The sequence below is a fragment of the Apteryx mantelli genome, chromosome 4 (assembly GCF_036417845.1).
Source record: "Apteryx mantelli isolate bAptMan1 chromosome 4, bAptMan1.hap1, whole genome shotgun sequence".
In the NCBI taxonomy this organism is placed as follows: Eukaryota; Metazoa; Chordata; class Aves; order Apterygiformes; family Apterygidae; genus Apteryx; species Apteryx mantelli.
In genome coordinates this window covers 89,142,436-89,165,335 of record NC_089981.1, presented here as the reverse complement: position 1 = coordinate 89,165,335, position 22,900 = coordinate 89,142,436, and the positions used below count along the sequence as shown (strand labels likewise).

Below are 22,900 nucleotides of genomic sequence, written 5' to 3'. Positions count from 1 at the left end.
TCATTGTCTTAACAGCTGTACTGTTGCTATGCATGGAAGGGAGAAAAGCCTCTCTGCCAGTTTGGTCTTGGTGCACATCCAGTAGGTGTATAGACTGAATATTAGCTGTGCTTCCCACTCCCTTGCTCTTCTGCTGGAATAGTCTAAGGCTGCGGTAACCTAGGGACACATTCCTGCTGTGCTCTGTGGGTATGAGACTCCACTGGGTTGAAAATTTATGAAATAATATCCTACAGGATTACCATTAAAATAGGCTTGTTGCCTTTGATCCTGACCTGTCTCAGCTAGATTTTTTGTATTGTTTTGACTGAGGGAATAGGGCAAAGCCAGAAGAGACAGTAAGTTCATTACAAACTAATCAAGGCCTCTGTCAGAATAAATTTTGATTGCAAGATCAAGGTTTTGATGGGCCATTAGTTATCTTACATATCTGAAGCTTACAAACAAAGTTTTTTCTTATATAGAGCATTTTAAGCACACTAGCAAGGGAGCAGAACTGTTTTTTCAGCAAGAGCTTACCTTGCTGAGAAAATGATACCTGAACTGAAACACTAACAAAATGGAGGAAAACAATAATTTTTGCCAGCCTCTTATTTTTAGTGTTCTTAGTTCCTATTTGTAATTACAGTTGGTGCAGTTTTCAGACACATATGGGATTTTTCATTTGATTGTATCCAATTAAAATGATTGTTACATCTCATATAATAAAATGTTTTCCATATGTTAGATATAATAAAAGCTTAATATCCCCTGGTGCTGTAATTTCCATATTAGTACAATATTAGATGGCATAAAATGTTTGTGTATTTGGGCTCCAAAGGCACAAACACTAGTGTTCAATTTTACATCCGTAAGATGCTACTGATTTCAGTGGGACTATTGATGAACACATGCATGTTTGTAGAATCAAAGACCTCTTTATTAAGCAATTTTTTCTATTACAGTTTTAGCAAGAGAAGCTATTTTCACTGTCTGTGCAAGTCTTTCTATCCTGCTCTATCGATGATGGCATTCGCATAGTAAGCTCAGCACGCTGCATGTGTGGGTGGCAAAGGTGTTTTTATTTGTAGGATAAATAGCATGGAGGATGCTAAGTTGTTCCATGGCTTGGTGAGAACGTCTCCTCTAATGTAATTGAGATGAAACCAGAAGGCATTTGGAGAAATTAAGCAGATGTCTGTGGAAAGTACTGTGGATGCCAACATAATTTGAGAATGATTCCTTTTCTCCGGCTTTTAGATCAACCCACAGAAATTATTAGTAGATAATTATATAACAGGTCTGGCGTTTTACGGGCGGCAGTGAAAGCATTGTGCAGCAAGGTTATAATTCTTGATTACAGTCTCTTTACCTTTTCAAATAAGTGAAAAGTACTTTGTTTAGACTATGTTTCAAACAGAAGGAATTGAAAATTAAATCATAAAAAATGTTAAATTTCTATTAACACAAAACTAACACAACAGGTTAAGCATTTGTAACATTCCTGTGTTTCTGTATTTTATTTCTGGTGATTTCTAATGTCTTGTACTATATACAACTTCTAGTGCTTTTTTATTCTAATCTAGCAGCAACTATAGGTGTCTGATACCATTACATTTTCCGCTGGTCTCCAGGATTTGAAAGATTTTAGGAATACCATCTTTCTACTTCACATCGTTTTTTGTGGGCAGGGGTCCAGAGACTGTGCCGGTCTGAATTTTATTGGTTGCATTGTTCGAAATGGGGGGACAGCTCTCCTGTTTAATTGTTCCCCTGAATAGGCACAGCTTGTTTCTGTTCTGCTCTGTATGCTGTTATAGCCTGCTGCTGTAATATAAAGCACAGCTCCGAAAAAATTTGGATGGTGTAATTTCCTTTTTTTTCTCTGAAAAACCCACGAGTCACAGTGAAAGTTGCATCCCCCTGCTTGGGTAGTGCTCTGCCCCCCCCCCCCCCATTTGCTACAGTAGTAACCAGATCTGTTCCAATAGAAACTGCTGGGGTTTATCTGCAATTGGTGTTGGCAGGATTAGGAGCAGGAAGAATTGCTTCCCTAAATGTCTTACAGATTCTTTACTTACAGCTTGATGCTATCTGCATAAGCCTCTCTAACAGAGAGGGAAACCTCTGTGGTTTAACAAGATAAGCAGAGAAGGTGTCGGGTCCAAATGACCCCTCCCATTAAGAAGCATATCACTTGTATTTCAGTTTTGTTTCTGCACATGGGTGCTGATTTTTTCTCATGCAGAAACCACAGAAAAGTGAGCGTGTGCATATACGTGTTGGACCATGTATGAGTATGACTGTGCCTCAGTGAGCTGGTGGGAAGCCCTTCGGAATGAAATAGCCTTCAGTGGAACTGGTGATAAGGATGGTTAGTCAGGGCAGAAAGTTACATTTAGTCTTGACAAATCTGCTTTGTGCTTCTCTGCCATGAATAGCGCATGAATACCAAACAGGACAGGTGATAGAGTGCTCAGCACACGTGAGTGATCTGCATATTCCGCTGTAATCTGAACCAGGATAACTTAGTTATTCACTGTTGGCATCAATGAGATGATGCCAGTGTAGAGCAGGTGTTGTAGATGATGAAGTGAAGCAGCCTTGTATTTCATGTCATTGGGAAGCTCCCTCCACATAAATATTATGTGTCAGGAAGTAACAGCAAAACAATTATAGTTGTATTCCTTGCTACCAAAAATCCTGTATCCAGCGGTAGGACTATCTAGCCACATTGTTTCTGTGTGTGTGTCATGGTAATATTAATAAGAAAGAAGGATACGCACTGAAGAAATAAGAGGCCTATATTCTGTTGATTTTTAAGTAGTCACTTAGTTCTGCTTTTTTTGACTATTCTGCATCAGTGATGGTGCTGTGGATCGATTACATAGGCAACGTTTTTGACAAATAGCAAGGAAATGAAGAATTAAGCCAGCTTACGGTATATATCCTTTGGAGAGCAATGGTTGATCCTGGGCCCTTATCTTGCCAAGTTATAAAGAGCTCCAGTTCATTCCCTTATGTAACACCCTGATAAAATAGGGTTTGGATGTTCAACTTTTTTTCCTGGGCCTTGTGAAAACCTTGCATGTTCCCAGATCTTCTGAGCATGCAGCAGCCCAGCTTCACAGTCACTGCAAGCCACAAATCAGTCCTAGCTCTACCTACTCTGCCTGTCATTGCAATGCTCATGTCAAGGAGGTCTCTGTGACAGCTGCTGTTATCTGGTAGAAAGATTTTGGTACAAGGTGAGAGCAAGAAACTGGTGATCTTGCATCTGGTCTAGCTATTGGCTATAACTGTGATTCATATGCTGCTGCCAGACTGTTTTTTCCTTCTCCCATCTAACAATTTCTATTAGCTTTTGTTTCACCAGCTGTAATACACATGTCTCATTACCCCTTTAAAAGTTTCTAAATAGACTTTTCAAGATGTTAAATTGGCAAAGCCAGTACTAGTATCTCCTTGGCTTTTGATTTTTAATGTGTCCCATTGTGGATCAATCTGGAATACTGCATATGGCAATCCTCATGTTAGATAATCATGGTTATTATTGTAAGCATCCCCTAGAGAACCTTAACAACTGAAGTGGGCAATTACCTTATTTTAAATTTAATTAAAAAATGATCCACATAAGGAGAAAAGTTTTAATGTGATCAGCGGATTCATTTCAATAAAAGCTACTGGCACTTTTCTGTGAGTACTGAATGATGTTTGCAGCCTCCAGTGTCTATCAGAGCTGAGTGTGCATCTAGTATTGACAGCACATGACACTAAGAAATGCTTCAGGATGTAGCAACAACCATCACTTTTTTCCTAGAATTTTGCAGGATCTCTGCAGAGTTGGAGCAATGGCTTTATTGAAATAATTTCTTATTAAGTAGTGATTGGGGAATTGCTTATCTCAGGAACAGTTTCAAAACTATCCAATTCAGAGCAAACCACTCATAGAAAAGAAGAACACCAAAGCAGGGAATTCTGCAAATACATTCAACTTCTAAGGGCATATGTTAAAAGCAGTGCCTCTGGCAAAATATCCACCTAAGCTGCGTAGGCAGATGTTGCCTGGGACATGGGTGCTGCTCTAGGTAGAACTTTAATATGGCTACCTGGAAGTTGTATAATAAGTGCAAATTTGCATGGTAGCCACAGGTGCTGGTCCTTGTCCAACAGAGAAATTGTTAATTCTTGTGTCTTCTTTTCAGGAGAGGTAGCAGAAGCATGGGTGGAGAGGTTTCCTCTTCACATTGTGAATAACAAGAAGGAGAGAAAGCTTGTGGATGAGTGGAACAAGGTTAGCTATCCAGCCACCCTCTGCAGAACTGAAACCAGGCTGCAAAGAAAGTGCCTCAAGTTGACTTTTTCCTGTAACCTGGGTTGGAGACAGCCAGCTGTTCTTGAAAGCCTTCTCAGTGGCTGAAGCCTGGAAGCAGTAACATATGAAACAGTGTTCTCGTCTCAGCTGAATTAAAGTACATCCTCTTTGGCATGAAGATAAGTGGGGAAGAGACTTGTTCTTCCTTTGGGGAGAGACTAAGATAATATGCAATATTCTTTCATTTTTTTGGCTGGCTTCTCACCGAGTTGTTTGCATCCTGCTGAAGTGTCCTGTAACTGAGATGTAAATAATTCAGCTCCACCTTTAAGGGACCTTCTTTGACCGTCCAAAGGGCTCTGCAGAAATAGTCCATCACGTGCCCTGATATATGGAGGAAGTGTTGAGCAAGAGTTGCAACTAGCCACATGCCTTAGAGAACAGCAGCAGCACCAACACAAGGGGGTCCAGCACGTCTCCCAGAGTCCGTGGCAGGAAAGTCTAAGCCCTAAGAAACTTTGAGCGAATTTTCAGGGAAGTCGGATGTTTCCCCAGCCTGGCAGTAAGGACTGAGAAGTATGGGGATGTTCCTCTTGCCTGACCGGTAAGTGCAAAAGCACAGCTGTTCTACTTATAAAGTCCCCTTTAAGCTTTTACAATTATTTTGTTAAAAAGAAATGCTATTTTCAGAATTTATTTTGCGTCACACAGAACAAGCTAATGCTGTGAGATTGAGTTTAATTATATCTCTGGTAAATTACAGCAAAGTTAAGGGGTGCTGGCTCCAACATCCCTTTAGTGCTAGTTCTGCAGTGCATTCCTGTGATACCATGAAGACAAGCCTGGGAATTGCTTCTTTTATGTTCATATGGCTTAAATGAACCCCAAATTAAAATGATGGGCATATCGTGGCTTCAAATTAATGGCCTTAGAAGTTTAAATGACGAATTTGTAAGTGAGTTAAATATAATCCGAGTTCCTTTTGCCTCTATCCTTAGCAGCCTGATATTTTCGATCTTCTAAAGACAGCGATTTCACCAGCATTTAACAGAGCTGGAAGCAAAAGCCCAATAAAACTCTATATACAAGAGAACATGATAAGTGAGGGAATGGATAATGGGGTGGTTAATGCTGTTAAATACCTCGTGCTTAATGTTGGCAGGTCGATTGGTTTAGCCAATAAAAATTTTTAAGTGGTTGTAGGTCTTGACTGTTGGAAGCTTTCTCCAAAAATAATCCACCAAATGCACTGAAGTATAAATTAGACTTTTAACAAATTGGTGCCATGATTTATTGCCTCTTTATGTTGCTTTTTTGGAAGCCTTTATTTTAATAGTGTTACGTTCATTCTCAGGACTAATTTCTTCTGCTAGAGTTAGGGTTGTAAGTATAGAAGAAGAAAGACTCCTTAGAATAAATTGAGCCCCAGAACAGACTGCCTGAGAACGGTGTGGAGTCTTCATCGTTACAGACTGCTAAGAGTCAGTTAGAAAAACATGTGGTTTGCATGTACTTGATTCTGCCTTAGCAGGGAAAATGGACTAGGTGACCTCTTGAAGTCCATCCGTAACATTACTTTCCATGATGTCAGCACATTTAGAGAGACACAAATATTCCTCCAACTTGACCAATACTAGCTTGTAAATTCTGAGGTACTGGAATGCTCCTGCCCCGGCCTGATGGTAATTTGCTTATCTGGTTACTGCAAACACATTCTTCACACCTGTATGCCCATTGCAGCCTAAAGGTAGCATAGAAACTGTTTAGGGATTTGGGAGATCACCTGCATGAGCAGAGCTTACAGGAGTAATGCCTTAGACACTGACTTCTGGGCTGTGCCTTGTGTAGTTTTATAAATGCTCAGCCTTCTTGCTTTTCTGCAGCATGAGCGTTAGTCATATCTGGCGCATTCTTACCAGCTAGATTTTTGAAAAACATGAGAGGGCCTGAGAAGAGCACGGAGCCTGCCTGCAGGGATTGCCTCATGAGGAAGAGAGATCAAGAGAGCTCAGCAGGCAAGACCTGCCTAAGCTGTAAAAAAGTGCAACCACTTGTTATCTCAGAAGTCTTCACTAGTAAACCAGAGAACACTGGAACTGGAGTTAGCAGTTGCTAGAACACATAGTCACTGAGGAACCTCTGAAAATGCACCTGTCAAAGCACAGACTAAGGCTCTTGTGTTCTTAATGTGTGACTTCCCTCATGAATGTAACACTCTCAAATTCTTTTCTTAAATCCCAGCTTCTGCAGTCATGTGATAATTGAGGAACCTTTTTCAAATATAAGTTTGAAGTCATCCAGGTTACAGTTCAAAGCTTTATTCTGCTCATGGGTCATACAGATAAAAGGCTCATCAAAATGCAAGTAACAAAACCTATTCTTAACTATTAAAATGGTTTAAAGATTCTTCAGCTGTTACCATGAGTTTGGGTTGGCAGTACTGAAGTGCCTGCTCATGACTCCCAGTGTATCATATTGATTTGATTTGTTGCTTTCCCTAGCCATTAAGTGAGCAACTTTTATTGTTACCATCCTGCCATGGGTTAATGGCAGCAAAAAAGAAAAGACGGACTGGGTTTAGATTTATAAAGGCTGTTATCATAAGCCTGAGCTACAGCCCTGCCCAAGTCCGGAGAAGTACCTTCCTAGGACACTTGTAGGCGTGTTTCCTCCCACAAGTCTCAATGAACTGGCTTGTCTTATTTCTCTCAAAGTACTTAGTGACTGACTGAAGAGCCTGGGCACCTTGGATTCCCTCAACAGGCCATGATGAGTTGGGGGCTTGCAAGGGCACCTCAGGCTACCTAAGAGCTGAATCATGCTCTAACAGGCCCTGTCACTCTCTGCCGGTTCTTGAGGTACTCTGGGATGACTAGGCTCCAACTTAGGCTCTTGTATTTATATGGAAAGTTGGGAGAGAAGGCAGAGAACATTCACATAGGAAAAAACAGGACATAACATGGCTACACAGATGAGTAAGCCTTTGAGTCACATGCTACCTTAGACTTTGCTCCCATACCTCATACTCTCTTTGTTGCTATGAATATCTAATGGGCAAATATTCCTCTTGATACTGTGCTTCCCTACCTTTCCCTGTGTCTGTGCCTGGGGCTCAGGCCCCTTCAGATGTTTGAGCAAGAGAAAAAAGTGCTTTGCCTCTCAGTTGTTGCACCAGGACTTTTTTGGCTTTGGTGCTGCAGATGGCTTTTCCAGTCTATACCTTTGGCCCCATCAGCTCTCCCTCTCTCAGCCTCTCTCTCCCCCTTGACTCTTCACTGTGATCATTCCAGAGTGGCTTGCTTCTTTGCTGCACTGCTAAGTCATGGGAGAAGCACCTTTCCACTCGTTCCCTTTCTGCCTTGGATGGAGGAGTTCTCTGTAGATGCCCATGCAATTTTGTCTTTAGCCCTTTCCAATCCTTCATAAGGGCAGTGATGCTTACAAAAATACTTGACACCACATAGATCATGAGTGCCCTGAGACTCTGATCGATAAACCTCCAGTGCTTTCTGTGCTTCCATCTGTACTTGGGTATTATCTCCCAGGTTATATTTTTTTGTGAATTCTCAAAGGACAGAGTCTGCCTTTCTGTAATCTGTACAGCACCTGGCACTGAGATTCCCTCTAATGAGGCCACGCATTACTTTCTAGCGCTTTCTGAGCCTTCTGTGTCTGCTTCGCTGTGAGACAACTGGTTCTGATGAGTAGAAGCTCCTCTCCGGGCTGTAGTTCTACTGATGGTACAAACTGTGTTCCTGTTGGCAAACGGGATGCGCTGTTGGTGGCCAGTCTGCAATTCTTGCTGGGCTGAGCTGTGCAGTGTTTGGGAAATGGCTGCTGCTGCTGTACTGTGTGAGGCATCTGCTTTTCAGTATCCCCACAGCAATTCCGTATCACAGAGATTCTGGCTTTCCATGTCTCCTGTAGGTGAGGTACAGTTTGATGCGTTCTGAGTAGTTTCTTTCATCGGTTTGCTCAGTGCCCTTCACCTCTCTGCTCTGAGTATTGCAGGATATCTCTGCTGTTGTTGAGCTTCCCCCGCAGCTCTCCCAGGATCTCAGCTGAGCACAGGTTTCACTAGCTTTTGTGGTGTTTATTCCCTGAGCCAAGTCTGTAATCAGCCCCAAAGTCTTTCTTTGCCTTGTACATCTGAGTTATATGTGTAAAGTTTCTGGAGCTTGTAATGGAGATAACGTTGGCCTTCTGAAGTTTGTCATCTTCAACCATTAGTGTGTCTGCAGGAAATACTGATTGCATTTGGGTGTCCTGGAGTTTTGGCCTGGAGTGGTCCTTGTGAATCACTGACCAGTTTAACTATGCAGGTTGTGTGGCCTTCAAAAATGAGACACTGCAAAATGCATCCCTCCAAAAAAAAAAAAAAAAGTGATGGAGAGAAATAAACTGTTTACTGCAGCGTAAAGAAAACAGAAGCTCTGTAATCTTTGTTTTTTTTTTTTTTTTTTCCGGGTGTTTTCAATGGGGAAAGCAAGGGGCATCTTGAATTGTTAGAAAAAAGCAAAGTGTCTTTTTTTGGAGTTCTGTAAATGCATCACAGATACAGAAGACAAAACTTTTTTACACGGGGGGTAAGGTATTTAGGAAGTCAATGCAGTAGCAAATTAGGATTGTAAAACACGCCTTTACAGCATCTTCAGATTCCTAGGAGGGAGCCTGGGAACAACTGCACGTCTGCAGGGGACGGAGCGTATCTCATGAGTGCCAGCATGAGAGCTCCTGGCGTTAGCAGGGTTTGGCTCCTCAGAGCTCCGATAACTTACACAGTCCTCAGTCTCCCATGGGAATACTTTCTAGGCGTTTCTGTGCATATGCTACTTTGATTTGATTGATAGATTGCTCACTTAATGATTATGTTGCCATAATGAGGCAGCTACAGAAATGAAAAAAAGGCTTATGACGAAGATATGAATTCCTTTGTTTTTTCCATGTGATTTTGGGCAAGGGAAATTTAAACAAAGACTTCCTAAATGTTATGAGAGGCTTGAAAGGGACATGCCTTGATCTGTCCGCAGAGTGCTTTCCCAAATATATTGAGGTTGCTGCTGAGAGACAGATTCACTACCACAGGGTTTGCACTTTCTGGAGTGCCAAGCACCAGCTTTTGTCTCTTCAGGAGAACGTCTTGGTAAAAGCGGGAGGTAAGAGGATTTAGGGGAGAGTCCTGTGCTTTGTATGATGCTTCCCTATGGTCTGGTAGGAGTAGGGGATATCTCTGAAAGGATTTTACAAGTCCCAGACGTCAGCAGAGTGCTTTCCAGCAGGACCTGGGCTGCAGCTTCGTTACTCAGAGATAGATCTTCTCCCGTGTCAGCTGCTGCCTTTCTAAGCACTGCAGGTGAACACGCTGAGCAGCATCTTTCACATGCAGGCAACCTGCAAAAAGTTGTAAGCACGTTTCAAGGTTAGATGTGTTTTAGTGATTAATCACACTGTCTTTAAGACCTTTGCCTCCACTGGCTCACTGAAGTGGCAATTAACCTGAGCCTCCAGCATTGCAAAAATTTCTTGACCCAGATAACAACTCTCTGTGAGTGTAGCTGCAGGGTCTCAGTAAAATATTTCTCCTGCTTTATTGCTCTCTAAGCTGGCCAGCCTCTGGGAGGACTCGGCACCTCTGGTGATGGCAGGAATGTAGATACACAGCTCTGAGGGTTTCAACAGGGCGCGGGCAAACACATTCCTCATGCAAGTCCAGCGAGTTCAGCAGAGCTGCATCGGTGAATGGTTGATGCCACTGCTGGGAGAGACCTTGTCTAACTGCTGTGCAGAGAGTCTTTCCCGGCATCTCCCAGTCCCTGAAAGTGGAGCTATTGGTCTCAGCACGGGGACCTAACCCGGGGGGTTGTTTTTACCTGTAAGACTATTTTTAATCTTGAGATGTTTCATCTTGGTGATAGTGCATATGCCTGGGTACCTCACTATTTTTTGTCTTGCTTGTTCATATTATACGGTCATATTTATCAGTGTGTGTGTGTGTTTGTGTGTATAAAAAAATATATATATGAGTTCTACCTTGAACCTATAAAGAAAGAAGCACAAAAAAAATAGAAGAAATGCAGTTTTAAGGTGTAAGGATTTGGAAGATAATTATTACCTTTACTTTTGTGGGAAAATAAGAAATGGCAGTTAAGGCAGGTGACATAGCTTTGTATTAAAGTTGTCAACACTTGTTATGAGATCAGTTTTCTTTGCCAAGTTTTAACTGTATGAACTGAAATTTTATATGCCAATTTTTTCCCCTCAATTATTTCTTTCTCTTTTGAATTCAGACAAAACATTCAACAGTTTCCATAAAAGCACTTAAGGACAGAAATATTTTTGATATACAGTCTCAAAACTCTTTTACATATTGTCCCATATCCAAAATACATTACACTGCTCGCTGTCATCACATGCGTATGGCTAAGTTTGCTGGAAGGGAGTGGGGGCAAAAGTGTTTTCTACCACCGAAGTTTAGATGCCAAGTGCCTGATTAGCAGGCTGGGCTCCTCTGTAGGGACCGCAGGAGGACAGGTAGGGTCAAAGGGAATCTCAGAGCAGGAGTCCTCTGTGGGTGGTTGCTGCGCTGGTGAAATCTATATGCCATCCCGTATCCAGTAGGTAATCACGCTGTGGGTCAGTACGCTCTTAAACTCTCACCTAAAATTAAAAGGTAGCCTGTATCCTATCGACTCCGCCTGTACTCATTTCTTCAAATAGCCTTTATTCGCGGGAGAAGTGCGAGTGCTTGCTGTCACCAGTGTGGCCCCTCGCCGTTCCTCCCCGTGTGGCTCTCCGCAGCTGGCAGTGACCCTGGCCGGCCGATTCCTGTGGCGTCAGGCGCAGCTGCCGTTTTGGGGCGAAGGGGCTGAAGCATCATTCACAGACTATTTTTAAGGCAAGAATTTTGACTCACTCTGCCTGTTTTTATAAATTTTCAGTCAAGCTGAAATTTGATTTCAGATTAGGCCCCAAAATCTTACTTTCTGCACAAGAAATGTCTGATTCTTGAAGGAATATTAAAAGTTCCTTTCTGTGTTTTTTGAGATCATGCAACTCTCCAGCCCTAATGATCTTCAGCGAAGGATCATTTTGAACGGTGAGAGGAAGCTGCTCACGTATTACCAACTATCAAACTCTCTAGCTGGTAGCAGTGTTCTACCTGCAAATGCATCTTGTAATATTAACCACATGTAGCACCAGATGATCTTGTTTTATTGTACGTAAGCTGTCTCACTGCTCATATAACAAAGAAACCTAAAAGTTATTCTACGAAGGCTTGTATTTAGCTACAGGGGATGTACAGTGATACCTTTCAGAAGTGTGTTGTCTCCGGCATTTGATAAAAATCCTAATGCCCAAAGGACGCAGGAACCTTAGCCAACGTTATCCAGTTATCAATGTCTTTGTAGTGTCTGAAGGCCTCAGAGCAGTGACAACAGGAAATACTTCTGGTCCCTTAAATGAGAAGCTTTTTCTCGCCGAAGTAAAGGTGGGAAAGGCTAGCTTCCTGACAGAGCCTGGGGTTTGGTAACCGATTCCTATAGTTCTTCTTCTTCTCACTCTTTAAAAGTCCAGGTCTCCTTCTAAAACAGAAATACCATGCAATTTCTTTTATTTGGCAATTTTTGCCTTTTGTCCAAATGTCTTTCATCTCCCTCTCCTCCATTTCCAGCATGTTTACAACTTGAAATTCACAATCTTGGTTAATTTTTTTATACAGTACCCAAGCAGTAACCAATGCTAATATATATTATGGTTAAGAGTGCCATATTCATCACTGTTTGGGTTTGTTTGGGAGTGATAAAAAGCAGAATATTCCTGAAATTATTTAATTCAATGACTGTCTTATATAATAAAAATATAACAATGAGAGACAGCAGTTGTTCTCTGAGCAATACGTCATGACATTTCAGACCAGGTGGCTCCTTCCCTGACAGCACCAGAGACAGCTTAAAGAATAGCTTTGGTCTTCAGAGTGGGCATGGAGTGGGCTGGCAGCCCCCGGGACCAGCCCAGCTTGGTTGACTTCAGAGCAGGGCTCTGCCGGCAGTGGGGAGCAGATACGTGGCCAGGGCTCAAAAGGGGCAGAGGAGAGGAGACTTTCTTGTGGATCCAGCGGAACAGGGTGGCTTTTGTTTCAATACAGGAAGCCATTAGGATTGCTGGATTGGGGGGAAAGAATGGACTTCTTGCAAGGACAGCAGGAGCAGAAGGGAATATATTTTCAGGGCTTGTATATAATGTGTCAGACAACAGTTCTCAGCCTCCCCTGTTCACAGAGCTGGTTAACGTCTGGAGATGGGAGGCCAGCAAGAGCCTGTGCTGTGCTGGGTAAAGACAAGAGGGTAGTTGCCCTTGATGTCCCATCAATACTGAAGCTCGGGGGGAAGTGCAGGTGAGCTTCTTGCAGAAAGACACTGAAATAGTTCATCAGCATCTGTGTTTGCAGCATGCTGAGGGGGCATCATTGCAAGTCAGTGCAAGAAGACATCGACTTTGTGGGCTTTGAGTCAAGTTCATAAAGTGAGAAAATCGTACTAGTTGGCTTTGATTCTCTTTTCTGTGATATGGTTCATCTCTTGAGCCCTAACATGCTTTGATCAGGCGTTATCAGACTTGTTTTAGTTACTGTTACTATCATTAAACGGTGCTGTCATGTATAAATCTACTTATTGACAGTATAAAGAGCCTAGGATAATTCTGTCTGGAAAACTAGAGCTTCCAGGGCTAATGGTTCTTCTCTCTCCAGCTGGGAGAAGAAAATGCCTGCACAGTTATTTTTCATTAGTCTTTCTTTTATTAATATTACCAGTTTGAAAAAGGATACTCAGGCATTAGGAAGAAGTGATCTGCAGTGCTGATTTATGTAGCAAGGTTTAACAATTCCCTGTATTGAAGTCGGTGATAATTCAGGATTGCAGGACCAACTGGTGTAATTTTTAGGAATGCTAAGGCACAACTGCAGTTGAATGAAATAAAACCACTCCCCACCGAAACTCAGATATGAAGGACATATGGATTGACCAGGGACAGTGTAACTCATGAGCAGAGATGTGAGCTGGCAGTAGTCCCTGCATGAGACCTTGTCTGCTCTTAGGCACTGTTCAGTCTCCAGGCACATCTCCAAGGGGCTTCCGAGGTGAAAGAGCTCATTGCAATACTGTAATATGAAAAACTCACGGGCTAGAGGAGGAGTGTGGGCAAGGCTGTTTCACGTGTCCGTGCTGCTGGCTAACACAGCACCGCTGACTGCCTGTCAGGGATCCTAGTCCCCTGGTGCACAGCTCTTAGCACCTCCCATATCCACACTGGTCTAAGCTGGAGGGTTTACAGTGTGCCCTTCACTGTGCAGGAGGGGGCGACAGCCTGTGCTTGCTGAGAGTGTGTTGCTGTTCCTCTGTATGATTTGCCATTCCCAGATAACTAAAGTTCTTTGAAACTATGTTGACTTGTTGCTGGGCTTGTTTCTGGTAAGTACAAACTCCTTTGTTCTCTCAGAAACAAAAGATCGTGGGAGAAAGCAGGGCAGAACAGAGAGCAGGTGGCCCTGCTCTGCCCACCCTCCCAGCCAGGGTTTCCTGCTGCTCCCTTTGCACTTGACCCCAGTCATCCTTGGCTTGGGTTAGGCATCATGCAAGATTTCCCCTTGAGCTCTGCAGGCAGAACTTTCCCCTCCAGCTCTCCCAAAGCAGGTGGACCTGCAGAAGGGACTCAGCACCCTGACGATGCCCTGCCCTACCTGTCCCGAGTGCATTAACCTTACATTTTTCAATGCCTAACCTTGCATCATTTAAAGATGTTTCTGTAAGCTCAGAGTCCTAGGCCCTTCCTTTATAAGTGACTGTAATCCCCCACTATCATGCTCTTTATCAGTTTTCTTTCTTTTGCTTGTTGATTCCAGCAAGGCTTCGTGCTGCATAAGTCAGCACGAGCCTGAATTGCCTGTCAGCACCCAAATGCCTGTAGATGGGTGAGATGAGTCTGGCTTTCTCCGTAACCTGCTCTCATTCAGCTGAAAGAGAAGGAGGGAGGATTTTTAGTTCATGAAGTCTTTCAGGTTTTGTCCGTTCCAGTCTCTGCACTAGCACTTCCTTGCAGATGAATGGTGGTGCGCAGCACCCAGAGGCTATGGAGCCCTGGAACAGCACTCCAGAGTGCGCAGTCAGCTGGTGTAGTCCATGCAAGAGCAAACTGATCCTGACAGATATGGTCAGGTTGCACTTGGTGACCTTTCTGAAGGACGCCAGCATAGTCCCAGGGAGCTGAGAGCTCTCTCTTGGCATCTTGGACAGAGCGAGGCTTGGTCCCCTGCTACAGTACAGGACATCTGAAACTTGGTCTACCTTATCGTGGTGGTGTGCTTTCATGAACAGGTGATTCCAAGTCAGGATGCCTTTCCTTCTGTGATCTGACCTGGTGTGGCCATGCCAAAGCGATTGGGGTTTGCTGGGCTCAAGGGTCGTGCCCTCAGATTTGGACATGAGGGGCAGCTCTGGCCTGCAGGACCCCATGAGTGTTAGCTCTGGTGCGCAGGTCTTTATGGTAGGCATCCAGAGCAGAAGCATATGTACCTCTGGGTAACATGGCACCTGAATGCTATTTCAGAGGCTGTTACTGCTCCTAAAAATTGTGCTTAGGCGCATAAATACCTCTGCAAATGTGGCTCTTTCTGGAAAAGTCACTCTCAGCAGGAGAACTTGGTATCTACATCCCAGCCAGTCCCCTAATCGCTGCTGCACAGTCCCACTATTACAGACACTGCACTTCTAGAGATTATTCATTGCTGAAATACACTGGCTGCATCTTGTGGTTTTGTCGGTTGGATTTTTCTCATTTGTCAGGCCCGTGCATATGTTCAGTATAGGCTATTTTCCCTGTGAAATTGGCTGCTCAAGCAGATGGTTTCAGAAGGCTGCTGTCTTCAGAGTGCGTGCCTCGGACTCCTAACAGCTTCATGTGAACTTCTGGAGCTGGACGTTAGGGCAAGGGCGTTGTTAGCTGCCATTAACAGTCTCTGCAGCTTTGCTATTTGAATCGCTGACCTCTCCCTGTCCCGTGGCTATGAATGAGACTGAGTGAATTTTGTTAAGAATGCATGGTAACAAATCAGTGAAAAATCCTGGAGCAATTTCCCACCGCAGTTGAAGAGCCTTTTCCCACCTTGCTGGGTACCTGATGTAGGTTTTGTTTGCCTATAATCAATTGATGATGATATAAACATGAAGCAATAACTGCGAAGAGGGAATGTGGTGTGTTTTTAGGCACTGCAGAGGTGAAAAAGACTTTGCAAAATGAGTCACATGATTAATACAGAACCTTTTCTGCCTGTTCTGAAAGAAAAAGAAGTTTATTCAAATAGGCAGTGAAGTGGTGGGTAGTGACAATCTTTTTCTGGGGCACTGGTGAATACACCATCCAAACTGAATAAGCTTTGCTTCATCCTAGAGGGGGAATAAGGGCTTAGTTTGAGGGGAGAGGATGTGTCCAGATGATATCCTTATTCAGGACAGTACCTTGTCCTAAATTTCATCCTCAGCTTTGTTTACACTGTTGAAAAGCTCTGAGTAGTCTCATATGTAAGGTTTTGTAATGACCAATGCTGAGAATCTTTGCAAAATCCTTCTTAAAAGAGAATGAGGAGCAATAGAGGCACGAGAAAATAAGACAAAAGGTTCACATAAGGCTTTAGAGAATTAAGCTAAACCTGAACCAAGACCACTAAAATACTTCTGCATGAGAAGATGCACACAATTATTGAGTGCTCTAATTTGTTCACTTTAAAGTCTTGTCTTTGAACCATTCAGCTTAGCTTTCGTGCCTGTTTCTCCACAGAGGAACCGCAGAGATGCAGGGTTCCCCAAGTTATCCAGCATACACATTCCTGTATGCCCTCTACAAAGATAAGAAGTGAACAGCAAGCTGCGTTATGTTGAATTAATGAATCCCAAGCTATGTTAAAACTTGCCACTACCCAGGGACCTGACTGAAATCCCAGTTATTCTTGCTAGCCGTCAGCACTGCATCTGCTCAGTATCCTCCTAATAAAGGTCATCGGTATCCTGGGGAACTGGAAAGGACAGCGATGCTTTGGCCTATCAGTGCCAAGATTGATTTATGTTGTCTCCAGCTTTCAGTGCATGAGTGAAATCTGTTCATATTTCCTCACTAAATGTTTCCTTCTGAAGCAAACATTTCAATATCCATTGGGCTTGAAAGATTTAATATTGACTATACCACATGCACATTGTTTGCACAAAGAATGTTTGGATAGACTAAAAACATAAATATGCATCTAGTTTCAAAAACTATTTTTAAACCGTGCTTGATTATTTTTTTTAGAGCTTAATTAAAATGTATATTTTGCTGGCTTGTAGTTCTCAGCATGACTGAATGCTGCCTGGTCTTTGGAAAGAAGTGTCTTTAAAGTGTCCAAGATGTTTATGTTTGAAAAACTGCCGCTGTGTGCAACAGCTTTAGTACATTCCATAAAATTTTTATACCTAATGTGAGCAGTGTCTATAAGATGTTATGATGGAAATGAATTTATAATAGTCTCACTGAAGAGATAATAGCTCTGTGGCTGCCACACCAGTTATACTATGTATGAATATCAAAAATGAAGGGGGAGGGGCAACAATTAATAATGAGCATGTTAAAAATAACAATGAACATCTGGCAAAGCTATTGACAGAGGTGGAGCCTTCGACCATCCCCAGATACTCCTCGGCAGATTTTCTCCTGTCTCAGTGCTGCAGCAGGTGGGGCTCTGCAGTCGTCTCCTCTCTGCTAACTGCTCTCTGTTTCCCGAGCCTGGAAGACAAGAAGATTTTTAGTGAGGGCCTGATGTGGCTAGGGATGTTGGTGAGCAAGCCTGGGATGAGCTCCCGAGCGCGTGGGAAAGGGAAGATGACTCCTTAGAGAACCTGAAGTCATTGTGGGGCCTGAGAGTGTGTGTTGGAAAGGAGTTCAGCAGATGACAAATCAGAGATGTGGGCGAAGGCTGCAACCCAGTTGTGCTGGGCTGGGTTCCCAGGAACGGCCAGATGTGAAGGGGTGTACAAGTAGAGTTCTAGGCTCTAATGAGGAGCTGGAGGACACTGAGGAGGAGGAGGGAAATGCTGAGCTCTAAATACGGTATGTCACTGCACCCAAACTGTAAAGCATGAACTATCATCAAGGTGAAGAATGGAGAAAAGGTGGACTGCAGGTCAGTTGTGGACTTTGCAGTAATTCTGCGGGGAATTGCCTTTCATTCGCATTAAGACAGTAATAAAATTTCAGCCTTCAGGGTGTGAGTTGAGCCCTTTCCAGAGGCAGGAGGTAGCTTTGCTGCACTGCATGCTCCACCAGAGGTATGCTAATTTTTGCTGCACATTTTAACTTTGCCCCTAACTTGCTTTGAAACAACAGTGGACAACTGAGGGGAGAGCATGGGCTGGGGGGTGGGGTGGGGAGGTGGATCAGGGCACTGAAATAATAGAGACTTTTCGCTAGCTGTTTGGTTGGTATGTCTTGCTTGCATATTCAGGGCAGACCGTTCCAAAAGAGGGTAAGGAAGGAATTCCCGCTCTCCTTAAATTGGTGGGAACTTGGTCTCCTGGTCTGTTGCTTTCCTCTTCAGCGTGGCACACCGATCTGCTAGCGATGTATTTCACTGATAAACTCTCTGCCTGTGCTGGGCTCTTGAGCATCGCTGGCTCTTCAGGCTGCTCTGCTGCATGGCCCACAGTCACCAGGGGACTGGAACGCTTCTGTTTGGAGTCAAGAAGCTGAAGACAAAAACTATGGCAAAATCCAAAATGGCTGCATGGTCGGTGTTGCTGTTAAAATGGATTGTTTTGAAAGCAAGTTTCTAGGTGTTACAGCTGCGATGAGCCTCAGCCATTCCATCAGGGAGTGTCTGGTGGGAACACATCTGTCAGAGTTTGCAGAGACCTTCAAACTATAGATGCGAAAGGAAAACAGCTGCATCTGTCTCCAGGTGCAGAGTTGGGGGCCAGCAGGTATGTCCTAAATAACAACGCACTCATAATTTTCCTGCTCAAGGAAACATAAAAGGGTGGCAGGAGAGAGTATCATATAATAAAGACTTAAAAGATGAATAAAATATAGTAAGGAAGGACAAGATGTGGGTACGGAGGACAGAAGGCAAAGTCTTTAAAAGGCTTAAGGAAATAAGAACACTGCAATTCTTGATGCAAATGTGAAAAGTTCTGGTTCAGCTGAGCACTTGCTTATATAGAAATAGCTTAAACAAGGGCTGAGCAGTCATTTAAATGCTTTGCTGAGCTGGGCCTAAGTGTATACAGTCTACACTCATGGAGACTTTGCAGCTGTAGTAGATCTGATTGATAAGCACTTAAAAAAAATTATCATCTCTTTCTGCTATTGCAGTCAGCTCTATATTGCAAAAAAAATTAAAGAAATTTGATAAATGGTTAGTTATTTTGTTAATGTGTTCTGAAAATAAAGTTAAATGAAAAGTGAAACCAAGCGGTCTACATTTAGAGCTATTTATGCAAGGAGCAAAATCTAATTAAGCAGTTTTAACGAGTACAATATTAAGGTGTGAAGTTTATTGAACACTTGGTTAACTATTCAATTAGTCTGTGGATTTTGTGAGCTGGTATAATTCTAATTCATGTGAGGATCAATTGCTTGATTTAGAAGAAAGTATAATAAAAAATTTTAATTCCAAGAATAGTAGAAGTTAAGTAATTGTCATGAATTGATTTCATTAGCATAATCATTACTAATGTTCTTCCAAACAGATAAATATTGCTTGAGAGATTTGAAAAGAAGAGATTTTAGGCTTTGCCATTAAAATAAGCTTTGTTTTCTCTTAAATTTTAAACAGAATTATAATCAACGGTTTTAAATAAAACTAGCTTAAATATCGAAGAATGATCCATTAGGTATACCCAGCCTTTCCTTGTTTTCTACTGCTTATTTCTGGTGGTTGAAGCTTTTTATAAATACAAAATGTCAGCTGAGATTTCTCTGCCTTTTGTATGACCAAGGGACCAGCTTTGTGCGTTTGTCTTCCCGCACTCTCCCCAGCTAAGGAGATTTAACTCGCGCAGTAAAACCGGTACTCAGTCACTCTTAAAATTAACCAAATGAAAGGCAGATACCAGAACAGAATTGGGTTTGTTCAAGGAAGATTAGCAAAAGAACATCTATCTGCAATACCTGTGCTCGGGAAACCTAGTCATTATCGGGAAAGAACGGGCACTTTTTTGACTGACTGACTATACTATAATTTGAGTTTTGAATTCTTACCAAGACTCATTAAAAAAAAACCCTGTTTTCAGCCCTGGTGATTTGTCAGCAAATGAACTCTTCAGGTGTCAGTCTCGGGAACTGGAGAGTTAAAAAGAAATCTAGTCAGCTGCAAAGCTGGAAGTATTAGCCAAGCCAAATTGTGCTAATATTGGAAGAAGCCGTTGCAAACACGATGCCACAATATCTAGCAAGCTGATATCTTCTGGTATGTGAGGCAGTGTCTGTCTTAAGGCTACCCAAGCTTCGGAAAATATTTTGCAGTTGGAAATGAAGCATTATTCATAGAACTCAATGTAAAGCAATCCCTGGAAGTCGGGTGTGCAATTGATTCTTCACATTCCCGGGAAGTTGGGTTGGCTCCCCTATTTCTGTGTGAGACTTGATAAAACAAAAACCTACCCCTTTCTTCCTGAATATTTCCATGGAGCTATTCTCCACTGCGGGGTTCATGAGGTGCAGCGGCAGTCTGCCTGCCAGCTGGGGAGGTGTTGCGAGGGGCACGGCGGAAGTGTCTGTCCTGAGCTGCTCATGATGAAATAGGACTTGCGGGTGTCTGAGGCTCATTAAACAGGGATGGGGCCAGATTTCCCAGAAGACTAAGAAGCCTTGAAGTTAGAGGCTTTCACTTCCCTTTTCTCTTGCTTTCATTGCATTCCTAAGACTGTGCTACTCTTTGGCTGCCTCAGTGACTGGATGTGGGTTTTTTGCTTTCTTTTTTCCCGGGATAACTGTGTTAAAATAAGTTATCCATGTGGAAATTACAGTATAATCACAGAAGCTCATCCTCAGGGAGCTTTGGCTCTGGATTCTTTTGGAGAAAAGGGAGGCAGTATGCTGCGTGCATTCCCGCTGGTATTGGGGCAGGCTGAGCAGAGGGAGGTCACCAGCTCTGTGGTTCAGCTGATCCGCCAGCAGGTCTCTCAAGGGACTAATTAAAGCCCCCCTTTAAGTCCTTCTCCCAGCCCCTTCTGGGCACGTCAACTACAGGAATGCCATCACACTTAAAGACAGAGCTTAGTGACAGCTTCTGTCGCAAGATGTGCTGATCCCACCAGGCCTCATCCATGTCCCCATACACAAACCTGTCACTCTGTCCAACCCCGAAGTAAACTAGCAGCTCATGTGCAGCTGTGTTGTGCTCTGCTATGTGCTGTGGAGATGGGCAGCAGGACATTTCTCTTCCCTGCTGGAGCCAGGACGTACACAGTTGGCCCATGTTCTGCACATGGTTAAGGCCAGCTGTCTTACAAACCAGTCTGGAGCCTCTGCTGCTGTCCCTTCTTTCCCCAGTGGTTTGTGTGGGATGTCCAAGGATCCCGTGCTCTGCTCTTAGTTCCTGAAGAGATGCCCTCCTCCATCCAGCCCGCTCCCAGGTAGCTGGATGCTTCATGTCGCATGAGGTGGGCTGGGAGGCCAGCATCTCTGAGAATCACTCTTTCCCTGGCAATGGCCGGTGGTTCTGGAGGGGTTGTCCTCGCCATCTTTAGAGTTCAAGTTCTGTAAATGAGTAACACAGCGGGTCCAAATGTGTGGCCAGCTCAAATGCACCGTTACTTGCTTTTGCTCTTACTATTTCTGGTTGATGAAGCTTTTATTCTCAGTTTTTAATTGCATCTAATTCCCCCTTTTACCTCACAGCTTCAGGCTTTCTTTCAAGAAGATAATTCTTCATTGTCTTGAGAGAATGTGATGGGCAGGCAAAGCTTGTCTAGAAAGATCCAGGAAATGCAGCCTGGCAAATGGAGGAGTGGAGTGAGAGCACATGGTGGTGAACAGCACTACGTCACACTGAAGCCAGGGGGGACAGATCAGCCAGTCTGTCAAGGCAAGGATAAATTCACAGTTTCTATGGTGAAAATAAGTATTCCTGTGAAAAATCAGGCTTAAGAGAGGCAGCTAGCCATACCTGGGACCAAACTAAGATCTTCCTGACCTTGTGGAGATAACAGAATGTGATACCGAAAGCCAGGCCTTTCCCGGGGAAAACTGGAGCAGCTGGAAACTCAAAGCAAAATGCCTCTCTGAGCGTTGTGTGGTCTGGCAGTTTCAGTGGTCTCCCTGTCACTGGGCCTTCAGCTGGAGCAAACCTTGTTCATGTTGGGAGGGGGTGTGCGGTGGCTGACCGCAGGAATGCGGTGTGGGGCATCGTCATGGGGCATCCTTCCCCTGGAGAGCTGCGCCTGTGACCAGTGTCTGCTGGAGCCACGGGGCTCTTGAGTCGTTCTTGTAGGGCCTGTCAGGAAAGTACCTCTCTGAGAGCTCTTCCTGGAGAATGTGTTGCTATAAATTGCTCAGGCATGCAGTTCATTACTTCCTTTGCTGTGAAGAGCAATACACCATTTTGTTACAGAAGGAAACTCCTGTACCGCGTGGTTCATTCACAGTGCCCAGCATGCCCTTTGAAGGGAGACGAGGCTCGTCAAATAAGCTGACAGTTGGGGAAACTGAGGCACGAAGCATGGAAAAGCCCAAGGTCTTGCAGCAGAGCTCTGGCAAGGCTGGGATAAGTCCCAGGAGCCTATTCCCAGTCCTGTGTCCAGCCTGCTCAGCTCTGGTATGGCAAAAGTGCTGTATAATCTTCCCGAACAGTGTGTTGGCAGGACTGACAGTGATTATCCTTTCTTACTTTCTTCTTCTCCATCTGACCAGCCAGACAGTAAGTGATGAGTCAATAGTTTAACATTAGAAAAATGATCTGAGAAGGAAACTGTTTAAAATTGTGTGGGTTGAAATCTTTCCTTTTTCAAGAAAAAAGCCTGAATGATTCTGAACTTTTTTTTTTTTTTTTTTGGCCAGGAAAATATTTGATTCAAGGGCAGGAGAGATTTGAGGAATAATCTACTTCTCCACAGAAGCTATTCTGATGCTTCCTGTTTCACAACAAATCAACATGGATTAAAAAAACCTGTCACTTCAGTAACACTCTTTGCATAGATTGCATTCAACCCACAAGCTTAGTTTGGACAGGAAGGATGAGCATGACAAATACATTAACTTAGCTTTACTTGGCTTTCAACCAGACAGTCATGCTCCCAGGAATCCACCCCGTTCTTGCACTGGCAGGCAGAATGAATTTGAGCCTTCACCAGATATAACTAATTAGGTTTCCAATGTTTAAGCTTTACAATGTGTTTAATGAAGGCACATAGATTAACTTTACTGAGGCATGAAAGTGATGCATAAGGACTGTATCAGATCTTGTCACTCAGAGGACAAAATTCAGGTGTGGATTAGCAAAGCATCCATTATTCCTGATTTCTAGGGTTATACTAATGGTTAAATTAACTCCGGGTTCTCAGGGACTATTAAATGCCCTAGAGC

General features: G+C 43.4%; 1 long non-coding RNA gene across 2 annotated transcripts in view; it reads left to right on the top strand.

Annotated features, from left to right (window-relative positions):
• LOC106492650 (uncharacterized) overlaps positions 1-22,900 on the top strand; it is a 386,415-nt gene that overhangs the window by 72,286 nt on the left and 291,229 nt on the right. For both annotated transcript variants that reach the window (XR_010884044.1, XR_010884043.1), the window contains exon 2: positions 4,185-4,898. This is a non-coding gene — a long non-coding RNA (uncharacterized lncRNA). The remainder of the gene's footprint in view (positions 1-4,184; positions 4,899-22,900) is intronic.